The sequence below is a fragment of the Prionailurus bengalensis genome, chromosome E1 (genome assembly GCF_016509475.1).
Source record: "Prionailurus bengalensis isolate Pbe53 chromosome E1, Fcat_Pben_1.1_paternal_pri, whole genome shotgun sequence".
In the NCBI taxonomy this organism is placed as follows: domain Eukaryota; kingdom Metazoa; phylum Chordata; class Mammalia; order Carnivora; family Felidae; genus Prionailurus; species Prionailurus bengalensis.
Window position 1 is genome coordinate 43,778,717 of NC_057347.1, and position 12,266 is coordinate 43,790,982.

General features: G+C 52.7%; 1 protein-coding gene across 17 annotated transcripts in view; it reads left to right on the forward strand.

Annotated features, from left to right (window-relative positions):
- The first annotated feature begins 634 nt into the window (after nucleotides 1-634).
- Nucleotides 635-12,266, forward strand: part of MAPT (microtubule associated protein tau) — a 101,053-nt gene continuing 89,421 nt past the window's right edge. For 3 of the 17 annotated variants that reach the window (XM_043584871.1, XM_043584876.1, XM_043584878.1), the window contains exon 1: nucleotides 641-811. The gene's annotated coding sequence lies outside the window, so the exon portion shown is untranslated. Of the gene's footprint in view, nucleotides 812-12,266 lie in introns of all 17 variants that reach the window. The other 14 variants (XM_043584880.1, XM_043584882.1, XM_043584881.1 and 11 more) reach the window with 7 other exon arrangements.

Here is a 12,266-nt window from a genome sequence, read left to right on the forward strand (position 1 = left end):
GGATTTACTAGGAATTCACGTTGGTCAGTAACAAAAAAGGCGGAAAGAAGGCAGATAGAAAGGAAGCGGACTCAGGGAAACAAATCTCCAACGAGGGAGACCATTTCAGGGAAACTCGGGGGGTCGGGATGCCCGGCCAGAGAAAAGCAGGGCGAGCCCAGGGGGAGGCCTTGAGGTCCAGGCTGGACGGACTGGGGAGCTACGTGGAAACACGCCCAGGACATTTCTGAAATAGGACATCACCCCCCGGGACAGGAAGGATAAGGGGCAGCGGATCTGGGGACGGAGCACCAGCCCCTTGGCGAACCCAGGGGGCAACCGAGTGACTCTCCCAAGGGCGGAGACCCCTCAGACAAGACAAAGGCTCCAGCCGCGGGAGGAGACCCAAGGTGCGCGTGCGCCACAGAACGCGCGTGCGCTTGGCGGCCAGCGCCGCGGCCCAAGGTGCGGGGGGGAAGGGAGACAAGGGAAGGGAGGCGTCAAGAGGAGTGAGCCAGGCGGCGGGGGAGGGCCGAGTGGTGGGGCGCTCGCGCGCGCCCACTGGTGGCGGGAGGAGAGAACGCCCACGGAGCGCTCGATGCCCACCCCTCCCTGGGGGAGGCTCGCGCTCCCGCTGCTCGCGCCTGCGCCGCCCGTCGGCCTCGGGAGCGCGCCCTCTCCCTGGTGCGCGCGCTCGCAACCTCCGCCACCCACCAGCTCCGGCACCAGCAGCAGCAGCGCCGCCGCCGCCGCCGCCCACCTTCTGCCGCCGCCACCACAGCCACTTTCTCCTCTCTTTCCTCTACTGTCCTCGCCCTCTGTCGACTATCAGGTAAGCGCGTAGCTCCTAAATCTGCCTCCCCGTCCGCCCCCTTGCACCCCCATGCTGCCAGCTCCTCGCCCTCTGCGCAGAGATGGGTTTCATGAGGTAAGCATAGGTCCGAGGCAACAGCGGGGGCCCCTCCTTGCGCCCTGTGCGCCCTGGAACTGGGACCGGGGCGTCTTGGAAAGAGGACCCATGCAAGGGATGCACCTACGCGTGTGTGTGTGTGTGTGTGTGTGTGTGTGTGTGTGTGTATGTGTGTGTATGTGTGCTGAGGGGGGTGTCCATGCGACAGCCGGCAGAGGTTGAGCGCGAAGGGTGGGGCGCGGATGATGGTGACCTGGGGGAGGGGGCTGCAGTGCACTCTGGATCGTCACCTTTTGCCGCAATGGGCGTGTGTCTATGTGTGTGTGTTGGGGGTGTCCAATGACGACCCCCGAAACCGAACCTGTAATCCAATTTCTCTGCTTCGGTTTGCTATAAGCCCTTCAGGAAGGTATGGATCCGGTTCTAGAAAAGATGACTCCCTGCCTGCCCCTCCCTACACCTCCCCGGCAGCAATTCCATTGGGGCTTTCGCTGCCCCTGATTTAAGGCGGTGGCCCACCCCCTCCCCGTTTTCCTCCTTCAAAAACCCGCAGGGGACATTTGGGGGCTGGGAGTGGAATCGGGGAGATGGGGAGGGGTCCAGGCGCTGTCACTTTAGTCGCCCTTCCCCCTGCGCGCGCCTGGCACCAAGACGCGAGCAGCGCCGTGCCCGAGAGAAGGTAGTGCGCGGATCCCGATGTGGAGGCTCGGAAAGGCGAAAGGCTGGAGTCACCTGGCCTTGCAATGTGGAAAGACTCGGCATCGGCGGATCCCCGCTCGCTCGCGCTAGCAGCCGCAGCCCCGCACAGACGCGCGCGGGGGCTGCAGGTGCATTTCGGGGCGGGCCCCTTTCTCTGCGCTCTGCGCCTGGCGTCCAGCGTGTGCGCTCCCTGTCGGAGGCGCGGGGCTGGCGCGCAGGGCTCGCCCCTCACTGCGGCAGTGGGTGTGGACCCGGGTGGGCAAGGAGGGGGGAGGAGTAGGCTGTGCCTCCTCCCACTCCCACCCCTGCTTTTTTTCCCCTCCAAACGCGAGGTGCCATCTTTTTGCGGCGTGTCACGTCTTTACGGTTCCGTGCCAAGCCGGGTGGCTGGGCTTTGGAGGACAGGGCGAGGACTGTAATTAAAGGGGGAGAGGGGTAATCAGAGCTGGAATCTTGGTGTTTTGCTGTGGGCTTGAGCTCTGGGGGCGTTCACCCGGAATCTTTCTCGGGGACTAGCTGCTTTGTTTGTAGGGCTTACGTGATCTGCGTTGCCAGCCCTAGTTTTTTGGCTCTTATCGATGAGGGTGTTTAACCAAGGCTCCCGCCCCTCCCCCTATTTTCCGCCCCTCATTTTCGAGCCCTTTGTTAGATCTCGGGCTTGCTGGGGTCAAGGAACTCGAGTCACAGCCCCGAGGGCATGCCTGGAACGGGCGTGACCCCGCGCGGCCCCCTCCTGGAGCCGGGCCGCGCGCCAGGAAGCGTCCACCGAGCCGAGGGGCTGGGATTGGAGGTCTCCGAGATCTCTGCGGGTGGCCGCGGGGGACCCTCTGCGGGGTCCCTACACCCCAAGAGGCCTGGGGGGGCCACACTCCACCAGGCTGCCCACCAAGGGGCACCGGCGACACTCAGGAGGTGGCGGGGACAGCGCGCAGTCGGAGACCCTCTCCGCTTCATGCCCTGTTGCTTCTCACGCGGGAGAATGTGAGGAGGGGGCAAAAGGGTTCGTCGGGTGCTTCGGGCCACACCCATTTTTTCCAGAGATGACTGGGGGAAGGGGGCACGGAGGGGAGGTTGCTATGGAAACCACACGCGTCCCGAGAAAGGACCCTGGGGCGTGGCCCCGCCCCTTCCCAGCAGAGATTGAGAACCCTAGGGACTGGCGAGGCCGCGGCCCCTCCATCTTCCGGAGGCCGCAGGAGGGAGACCCCCCCCCCCCCCATACACACACACACACAACCCTGACTGAGCCGGTGGCTCTTCCTCATTGGCCTCCGGCGGCCGCAGCCACCCAAATCAGAGTCCCTCATGTATTTTTTATTATTGTGGCCGAATATTATTTTGGAAACGTGCAAGACTTTAACTTAAAAGCCCGAGTTCACCGCGACCGTTGAAACGAAGCGGGGGAGTGGGGAGCGGGAAAGGGGAGCACGGGCCTCCGGCAAAGGAGTCCGAGCCTCGCCCTCCTGCGAAGAGCCTCGTCCGCCCGGTTTTCTGGTTAATTCTATCGCTGAAAACTGATGGCGGGGGCGCAGTTCCGAGAGGGATGAGCATCTCTGAAACCGAATCATCCACACGAGCTGCACAGATTGATCTGAATGTCCTGGAAATGGCCCGGCTCAGGGTCGAGAGTCCACCTGGGGCCAGGCCGAACCTTCCCGCTGTGGCGTCGGAGATCGGAGCCGGGGTAGTGCCCGGCCTCCCTGCAGAGTTGGGTCCGCCCCGGGCGGGTTGCAGTAGAGGCTCAAGGATCGCTTCCAGGCTCTTCTCGGCTCGCCCCCCTCCACCTCCTCCACCCCCGCTAACTTAGAGCTGGGCTCGGAATTCTGGTTGTTTGCAGAGCGAGGGTCTCGTAGCCGCTCTGAGAACTGGTAGTTCATGGCCAAGGTTGCTCAGGGCGGACCCCGGGCGGAGAGGTCGCCTCCTGTCGGTTGGGGGAAAGGGAGCTTTGCGGGGAGCGAGCACATTTAGCTCAATGCTTAGGAACAAAGCGCAGTCCAGACGTCCGTGATTTTGCTCCATTTTGAAATGTGTTGGCGCTTTGGTGGGGCTGTCGGTAGGCAAGGCCTGGGGGGGCTGCTAACGGAGGAAATACCGGGGCCAGGGGCTGGGTGTTCATGCGCAGATCGGGAAACACCATCCCAGCTCTGAGCGCGGCTCAGAGCGTGCTTGAACTAAACGGCTTCCCCACCCCGGGGATCTCAAGGGATGCAGCATGTGTGCCCACGCTGCGACAGGAAATGTCCATGCACCGATCCGAGGGCCATCGACTCCTGTGCCCAATCCCCATCCGGCGGGAGCTCCTTTACGTCCTGGGAGACCTCACTTAGCCTCTGGCACCCAGGAACCTTCAGGCCCCGGCTCCAGCTGGGCTGAGTTGGGATGGATGATGGAACCTGCGACAGCGGCCTGGCTCTCCAAGCCACCTTGCCTGTGCTCAGGCGGGTGGCTTTTTTTTTTTTTTTTTTAATCCCCATCCCTTCAAATGACATGTCCATAATTAATTAAGGTATTATTTTGCATTTTATGATGCTGCTTAGGTTTGCTAGGGAAGAATTGCTTATCCATTCCTCCATCCCCAAACTGTCTCTCTAAACAATAAACAAATTACCACCCCACCCCACCCCCATGCCAGTGCCTGGTCTGGAGTGACTCCTGGAGCTGATCAATTCCTTGATCAGTAGTTGCTTCTGTAACGGGTTGTGTTTACTGCAGTAACCTGGCTTGACTCTTGGGGTTGCCTTTGGATAGTTTGCAGGAGAGTTTTGTTGGCTTTGCTGTTTTTTGGACGAGTGACAGTCCATGACTGTGTGTGCCTGCCCTACACAGACCTCGTCTGCACCTGCCCTTGATGGAAGGGCGTGGCTTTTAACTGGTTTCTGGTATTAGGCTCAGCATCCTTGACAGGAACAAAAGAAATGGATTATTCCCATAAATTGCAAGAAGAAAACTTAGAATCAGTTAAACTGAGAAGGGTCAGATCTATTCCATTTGGAGAAGAGCTCCTTCTACTGAACATGACCTTTGACCCCCATGCCCTTTGAGGGCAGTGCCAGCCTGGAGGTATGACAGGATTGTGGTGCCCTTTGTTTAGGTTGGATTTCCTTTCTGCCCTTTTAACATCAGTTCATGAAGCCCATTTGTTGACCGCTTTAAGAAATTGTGTTTTATTCCCCCTTCCTTCAGCATTTATGTATATGGTCTGAGTGGCTTCACAGCTTGTGTGTGTGAAGGGATGTTAGTTTCCTAGTGAAACGTGTAATAGTTTTCCAACTAGATAGTTTTGTCCTTACTCCCACCTTGAAAAAAAGAATCACTCAAAAACGAATAAAAACATGCCCAGGGGCTTAATACGGTGCTGGACATCCAATAGGTATTTGGTCCATACCCATGTAACAAATCAATGGGTAAAATGGGAAAATGCAGGTCAAAAAGGTGGCAAAGAGAAAGTAGAATGGGAGGGGGGTGCCTACTCAAGGTCATGGCATCAGGAAGGTTTGGGAACAAATCCAGTCCAGTTTGTCCCTTGCTCAGTGTCCAAATGGCACCCATCAACCTGCTTCTGCCCTTTGGTGCACCTCCACACCCTCCCTCCCCTGCTTCCGAGCCACCCCCCTTCTCGGTACAGCACTTCCCGGCTCATGTCACCCTGGTTGTCCAGAAGAGTGCTGAAGAGGGAGGGAGGGAGAGAAACCACACAGTGCTGCCCTGCCATCTCTGCGACTGTAGGCGCTCCCGGTACCCGAGGTCAGAAGGACGGAGGTGGGAAACCCCATCGGCCTCTGCCGCTCCCCGTTCTCCCACCCAGCCCTTTTCATGATCCCGCTTCAAAAACTGCCCTCCGACACCTCTACACCCCAGAAATATCCACCTGACTAGTCACCCCTAACTCACCACCCTAGGTGCTTCTGCCAGTGCCTTGCAGGAACACTCGCATGGAGGGGCACCTGAGCAAGTGGTGGGAGAAGACTCCTGCCTCACCAACCGGGCTGCCGCAGAGAGAGAAACCTGATCTTCCAGCCCGGACTCTCCGCTGTTTTCCTGTAAAACAGTGGGTCTCAGCTCCTGGGGCCATTGACATTTCTAGAGACATTTTTTATTTTCACAGCTCGGGAAGAGTTGTGGCATCTAGTGGGTAGAGGCCAGGAATGTTGCCAAAGGTCCTGCAAGCCACAGGACAGTCTGCCACATCAAAAAGTATCCGACCCCAAATGTCACTAGTACTTGAAACGTTGTTACTCTGGTCCGCTTAACGTGGCAGCTTATGTTCCTCAAGTGCCTTTAAGGAGGCACTGTTCTAAGTGCTCCCCAGAGATGATCTCATTTAGTCCTCACGGCAGCCCCCTTTGGTAGTAGGTGCTGTTACTGTCTCTGTTACATATGGAGAAACTGACGTACAGAGAGATTTAGTAACTCACTAAAGGTCACACAGCCAGGGAATGGTAGAGCTGGGATGTCTGACACTAGCCACCTCCCCTTCTCAGCTACATGTGGCTTTAACAGGCCTTCGTGGGCTAGCCTGGAAACCCAAGCGTGCTCTGTAACATTGACCCAGTGAGAGTATTCAAGTTCCAGAGCCACTGATTCACAAAATGAGCTTTTGAGAGAGTCTGTAATTGGAACACAATCTAAAGCTCACAATTTCTGATCTAGCCTTGACACATGGAGCAAGGGATTTCACTCAGCCTCTGTGCCTCTGTTTATAAAACAAAGAGAAAATATCCCAGGGACCTTAAACCCAGGAACCCCCAAACCCAGGTTTTCAAGACCGCTCTATCACACAAAAGAGCAGCTGGGTCTGATTGACTCAGAGGAGGCTAGAAATCAAGACTGGGGGCTCATGACATAGATTCCACTATGGTCAGTGTCAAATCACTGAAGTTTTAGGGACGGCAGATTCTCATCTTAGGTCCTGCCCCTGTGACAGATTGAAGCTTTGGCACCAACCAGTGGGACCAGCTCTGAGCCTGTGGCTGTGAGTTGAGTTGGGTGGGCGTGGAAAGGGCCTCATGCAAGAATATCAGGGCTCCCTTGGCAAAGGTGCTTCCTGCTTCTTGCTTCCTGGGGCCCAAGCTCTGCAGGAAGTATTCCTTTATACTGTGACTTAGAGGGACTGCCTAGAATCCTTCATCCCCAGGATTCACTGCCCCTCCACCCCGGGAGAAGTTTGGAGGCCACTGTAATCCCACAGCCTCCCCTGTACCCTGTGTGGGCAGTCAGACATATACCATACCCGTCGGTCTCACCCCAATTACCTTGCCAAAAGGGTTACTGTCCAAGAATGCGTTTCCTTCTCCAGGCGCCATGTTCCTGCCACCTCCAGGTTCCTTTTCTGCACAGATGGCCTCTGCCTGAGTGTGGGGAAGCAGTGTGAGGCCAGCTCGGATGGGTTTTGAGCTTTTTGAGTTCTCTGATTCGGAAGCATTCTGCAGGTGTGCACCTATGTGGGCTAGAATCGGCTTCCACAAAATACAAATTTGAATGACTTCCAGGTGGATTATCTGAATTTGTTTTTGCTTTGTTGACATTTTAGCAGGTTCTGTACTTGCTTCAATCAGGGACGCTATTGAAAGAATCCCCCCAAAATGTATTTTGTGCCTCAGCTGTTGAAGGAAGGTTTGTGAATACCTTGTACGCAGACACCGTTTCTTCCTCAACAGGCCCTCAGTTCAGGGCACTGGCCAGCGGCAGAGAGAGGTATCACATTTGGTCAGTTGTTTAAGGGTGTGGACTCTGATCAGACCTCTTGGGTGCAAATCCCGGCTCCCCCACTCACTGTGGGACCCAAGCTATGTTGTCCCCCAAGGATTTGGTGTTGTCCCCAAACTGGGGTATGCCAGTACCTATCTCACTGGTTGCTGTGAGGTTTAAAAGGGGGTGGGGGGTGATGCAGTGCTTAGCCCAGGGCTTGGCACCTAGTAAATTGCTCAGTGAATGGTCTCAAGGGCAGCAGCCTCTGGATCAACGCTGGTGACTGGATGAATGTTCAAAGGCATCTACCGACCCTAGTGATGGAATCACTTGTAACAGATAAATTGTTACACTGAGTAAGGCTCGAGCTACAAGTAGGCACCTGCCCAGCTACCCCTGGAGCCAGGCTGGAAGTGGGTTCCCCGACTTCACACACACCCGTGTTTAAATGTGCAGACAGAACTCTTGCCACAGGCAAGCAGAATGACTTGTCATCTGTTGTCCGTGCTTCTGTCCTCTTCCGTCCTGAAATCCACTCCACGCCAGGAATAGACTGTGTAATCAACATGCCAGCCTGAGCCGGACCACGCCCTCCCACCATCCCGGGAATGGTGACCTGGCTTAGCTAACGCACGGGTTCAGAGCTCTTACTTGTAACTCACTGAATAAAAAGCGAGTGAGGATGGGCTTGGGAAGGTAATGGAAGGCAGTGGAGGAGACGATTTACAGATGCGTTGAACTTGGTATAAGCAGGCTTCATGGTCAAGCAGGAAATGTTAAACAAAACAAAATGGACATGTTCTGAATCCAGGGAACTCCCAAGCCTCTGATAAGCATGTTCATATCTGAATTACTAAATCTGGTTTAACAAGCCTTCTTATCTATGAAACGAAAACTGAGGGTCATAATACGTTAGTTTTTCAAAGCCATTACATCAGAAAAACCATTACAAAATGATGCTCTTGGTGTTTGGATCAGCTGGTTGGAATTTCTTGTCTTTTTTTACCTAAGCCACACTCATAATACGTTGGTTAGGACTTCAGATTTTAGCTCCTTGGAAAAAGGGCTTACACTACAGAGGAATCTGAAGGCAGAATCTCTCTAGCATTTTACTATTTTGTTCACAGTCTGTAACATTTTGTTTGACAGTAAAAAATTACTCATCTTTTTTTTTAAATCTTTATTTATTTATTTTGAGAGAGAGAGAGAGAGAGAGAGACTGCACTCAAGGGGCGGGGGAGGGGCAGAAGGAGAGAATCCCAAGCAGGCTCTGCAGTATCAGCAGGGAGCCAGATTCGGGGCTTGAACTCATGAACTGTGGGACCATGACCTGAGCCGAAATCAAGAGTCAGACACTTAACAGACTGAGCCACACAGGCGCCTCCAGAATTACTCATCTTTTTTTTAATTTCTTAAAAAAAATTTTTTTTAATATTTATTTATTTTTGAGAGAGAGAGACACCGTGAGCTGTGGAGGGGCAGAGAAGGAGGGAGACACAGAACCGGAAGCAGACTCCAGACTCTGAGCTGTCAGCACAGAGTCCCACACGGGATGCGAGGCTCAAACTTGGGGCTCAAATTCATGAACTGCGAGATCACGACCTGAGCCGAAGTTGGACTCTTAACCAACTGAGCCACCCAGGTGCCCCCAGAATTACTCATCTTTATGAAATTTGTCCAAAACCTTCAACTGGATTTTCCTAAAACAAGTTAATGGTTTTAAGAGTTTGTCTTTCATTTTGCACTTGAATCTCATTAGCTTGCATCTTATTTAAATGACGGAGTTATTGTAACAAGTGTGAAAGATTGGCTGTGGTAGGAGGAGGCCTTGGCTGTGGACATCAGGCCCTGTGGACCCAGCCGTGACTATTTACAGTCCTTCCTTCCTGCTTCTTGCATGGTGACAGCTAGGACAGGACCTACTGTGGAGACTTTGGTATTAAGTGAATGGTGGGCAGTCCCCCACCCTCTCCCCCCATCTTTTCCCTGCCCACCGGGACTAGCTCAGCACTTTGAGTCCATTCACATAGAATCCTGGTTTAAGGGAGTGTTGCAAAACTCTCCCCATCAGACTCAAAATAAACGTAAATCCCTCTTACTATATTAATTCTCCATAGTGAAGGAATTTTAGATCAAGGTCCAACAATTAAAAACCACTGTAAATCAGCACGTTAGAATTAAATCTGAAGCTGGTGAAAATAGTGTTCCATTCATGGTCCTTCCTTGGCTCTTGTCCGCTGTCCTGCTCAATCAGGCATCCAATAGAAGAGGGACACGATTGTCTCTGGTCCCAGCTTCTGGTTTTCCTACCCACCTGTGGCCTGGTTTTCTATATTTCGAGGAAGGCTGGATGATGTTGTTTTAGGATTAGTCTGCAGTTGTAGCACAGAAAGGCCAGGATCATCTGGCCACTTTCATCTATATGCCCTCCTCCCCAGGACACCAAGGGGATTAGAAGACCCCTGGGTCCATAATTGCTGTCATGTGATCTCTAGCCGACACATAATGCCAAGAAGGAAGTGCTGGGAAAGACTAATTCATCGAAACGTGGAACTGTTTCCCTCGTCCACGGCAAAGGACCTGAGTTAGGACCAGTGTTCTAAATTGTGTGTCAACCGAATTGTCCTGGACCGAGTCCAGTGCAGCCATATATTTGAAGGTCATTTCAGAGATGCTTTTTTTCCAAACCATTATCTTAACTCACGCTCCCTCTCACAGCCTACCCCTCAAAAAAGAGGCTTATTGGATAATTAATAATCTAAAACCAAGTGTTTTCATGTCCAAGAGAAGTTGACAATGTAAAAAAATCTCTTTGGTTTAAAGTATATAGACATATACATATTATAATTGAATATTTAACTGTGAATATTCACTCCCTTATTTGTTGTACGTCTAGACTTTATATATTGGGTTTGCCGAACACCTGAACAGCTTTCAACTTTAGTATTAGTAACGCATCCGAATTTAAGTCAAGGTATATTGGGGCACCTGGGTGGCTCAGTCAGTTAAGTGTTTGACTTCAGCTCAGCTTATGATCTCTCTGTTCATGGGTTCTTACCCCGCATCGGGCTCTGTGCTGACAACTCAGAGCCTGGAGCCTGCTTCAGATTCTGTGTCTCACGCTCTCTCTGCCTCTCCCTCACTCATGTGCTCTTGCTCTCTCTCTCAAAAATAAATAAACATTAAAAAAAAATTTTAAGTCAAAGTATGTTAATAAGCCAAGCAAAGGATGTATATACAAGTAAGATAGTTGTATATAATTTGCTGTATTGGGGTTCGGTAATAATTGTGGTGTAGATTCATGTGAACCTGTCCCTTTCAAAGTTGCCCGTTGCCAAGAATAGCAGTTTGGAAGTCACCAGCCCTTCTGCCATCCACTTTCGTCTTGTCTTTTCCTTAAGAACAGGGAAATTCCACACTGGCCCCAACCCACGTGCAGCAGCTGAGTTTCAGCTGGTGCTGTCACCACAAGCCCAGTTTAGAAATGAAGGATTTCGAAGAACATCCGTAAATCCGCTTGAATAAAGAAGCTATCGGTGACAGACTCACCTGAACCTGCTTTAACCCTATTTAATCTTTCCCCAGGGTTAATCCTGTGGGATGTGCCTCCTGGGCATCTCTACTGGGTTCAGTTCTGCCTCCTGTCGTTCTGAAGTCCCTCCCTTTTTAACACTGCAGGGAGTGATGGCTGCACTCTGTTCCCTGCAGAGTGTTAATAAAGACTGAATAAATTGAAATAAATCCCTTTCAGTGTCACTAAAGTGCTATAAATAATTATGAACCAATGCTTGATGCCTGATGGGAAATGCACGGGAAAAAATTTTTTTTTAACTGGCAGGATTCATGTTATAAGTTGACAATCTGGGCCAAGTGAAAAAGAACTTAAAAAAAAAAAAAAAGATCTCCTTATCATTTATTGCTGGCAAAAATGAATTCCAGAAGTTAACCATCACCTCATTTTGTGGACCCGGTATCACCCGCTGCGTGGGCTTGCCAAACCCTGAATTTAATTGCAGCCTTTCTTACTTACCAACTGAGAGACCTGTGGGGAAGTTAAAGATTTCCTGTACCTCCATTTTTGTATCTGTAAAGTGGGGATTGTGCAGTCCCCCAGCCCCAAGTGGATGATAATGTGGGCTCCCTTCTCACTGGGTAGTTGCAGAACTGAAATAAAACCATCTATGAGAATTCATTTGAGCTTCTCAGAAGACAGGTACCACAGGGAGCGGGGATCCCTCCCGGGAGCCAGAGTCAGGCGCCAGACCTGATGTCTCTCGTGGGTTGAGTGGAGCCTGATGCCTGAAATAGTCCACCTGCTGCCCCCTTGCCCCCCTCTTGCAGGCCAGACGGTGCAGGCTCATTCCCAGGGGTGAGCACCCGTCAGCAGGGCCTGCGCCCAGGATGGATGGACAGGCGGCTGCAGTCCAGCCTGTACGGGTCGTATCTGTCCCCCTCTTCCCAGAGGAGGCCTAAAGCCAGAGTGCAGGACAGGACAGTGGGCGGAAGTGCCCGTAGCATAACCTCAGGTGATATCCTGCCCCTGCCAGTGCCGACTTCTCTGGAGAGGGGCTGGAGCTTTCCTGACACCCCCAGATGGAACGTCCTAGGAGCCCTTCCATTTTCCCTGGGGGTTTTCAGTTTCTTCCTAATCAGACAGGGACTTGGTACAGAACCTTCTATTTCTAATGAGGCCCGGGAGCAGCCTCTTCCGGCTACCGGGTGGTTAGCCCGGGTCCGGAACCGATTAAGGCAAGAGTGATTGAATTAAAGGTTGGAGTTGACAAGGGGGTGTAATATTCCGTTGGCTCTTTGGGGCAAGAAGCTCGGTGAAGTCTCATTCATGGGAGCGCTTGCGCTTGGGATTTGAATTGGCTGGAGCTGGGCTGCCTTCTAGCTGTCTTTGCCCAGGGAATGGAGAAACCTGGTTTCTCAGGCGTGTGCATGGTGGGTAGTATTTCAGGGCAGGTGTGTAACCCCAGCCCGACTTCCC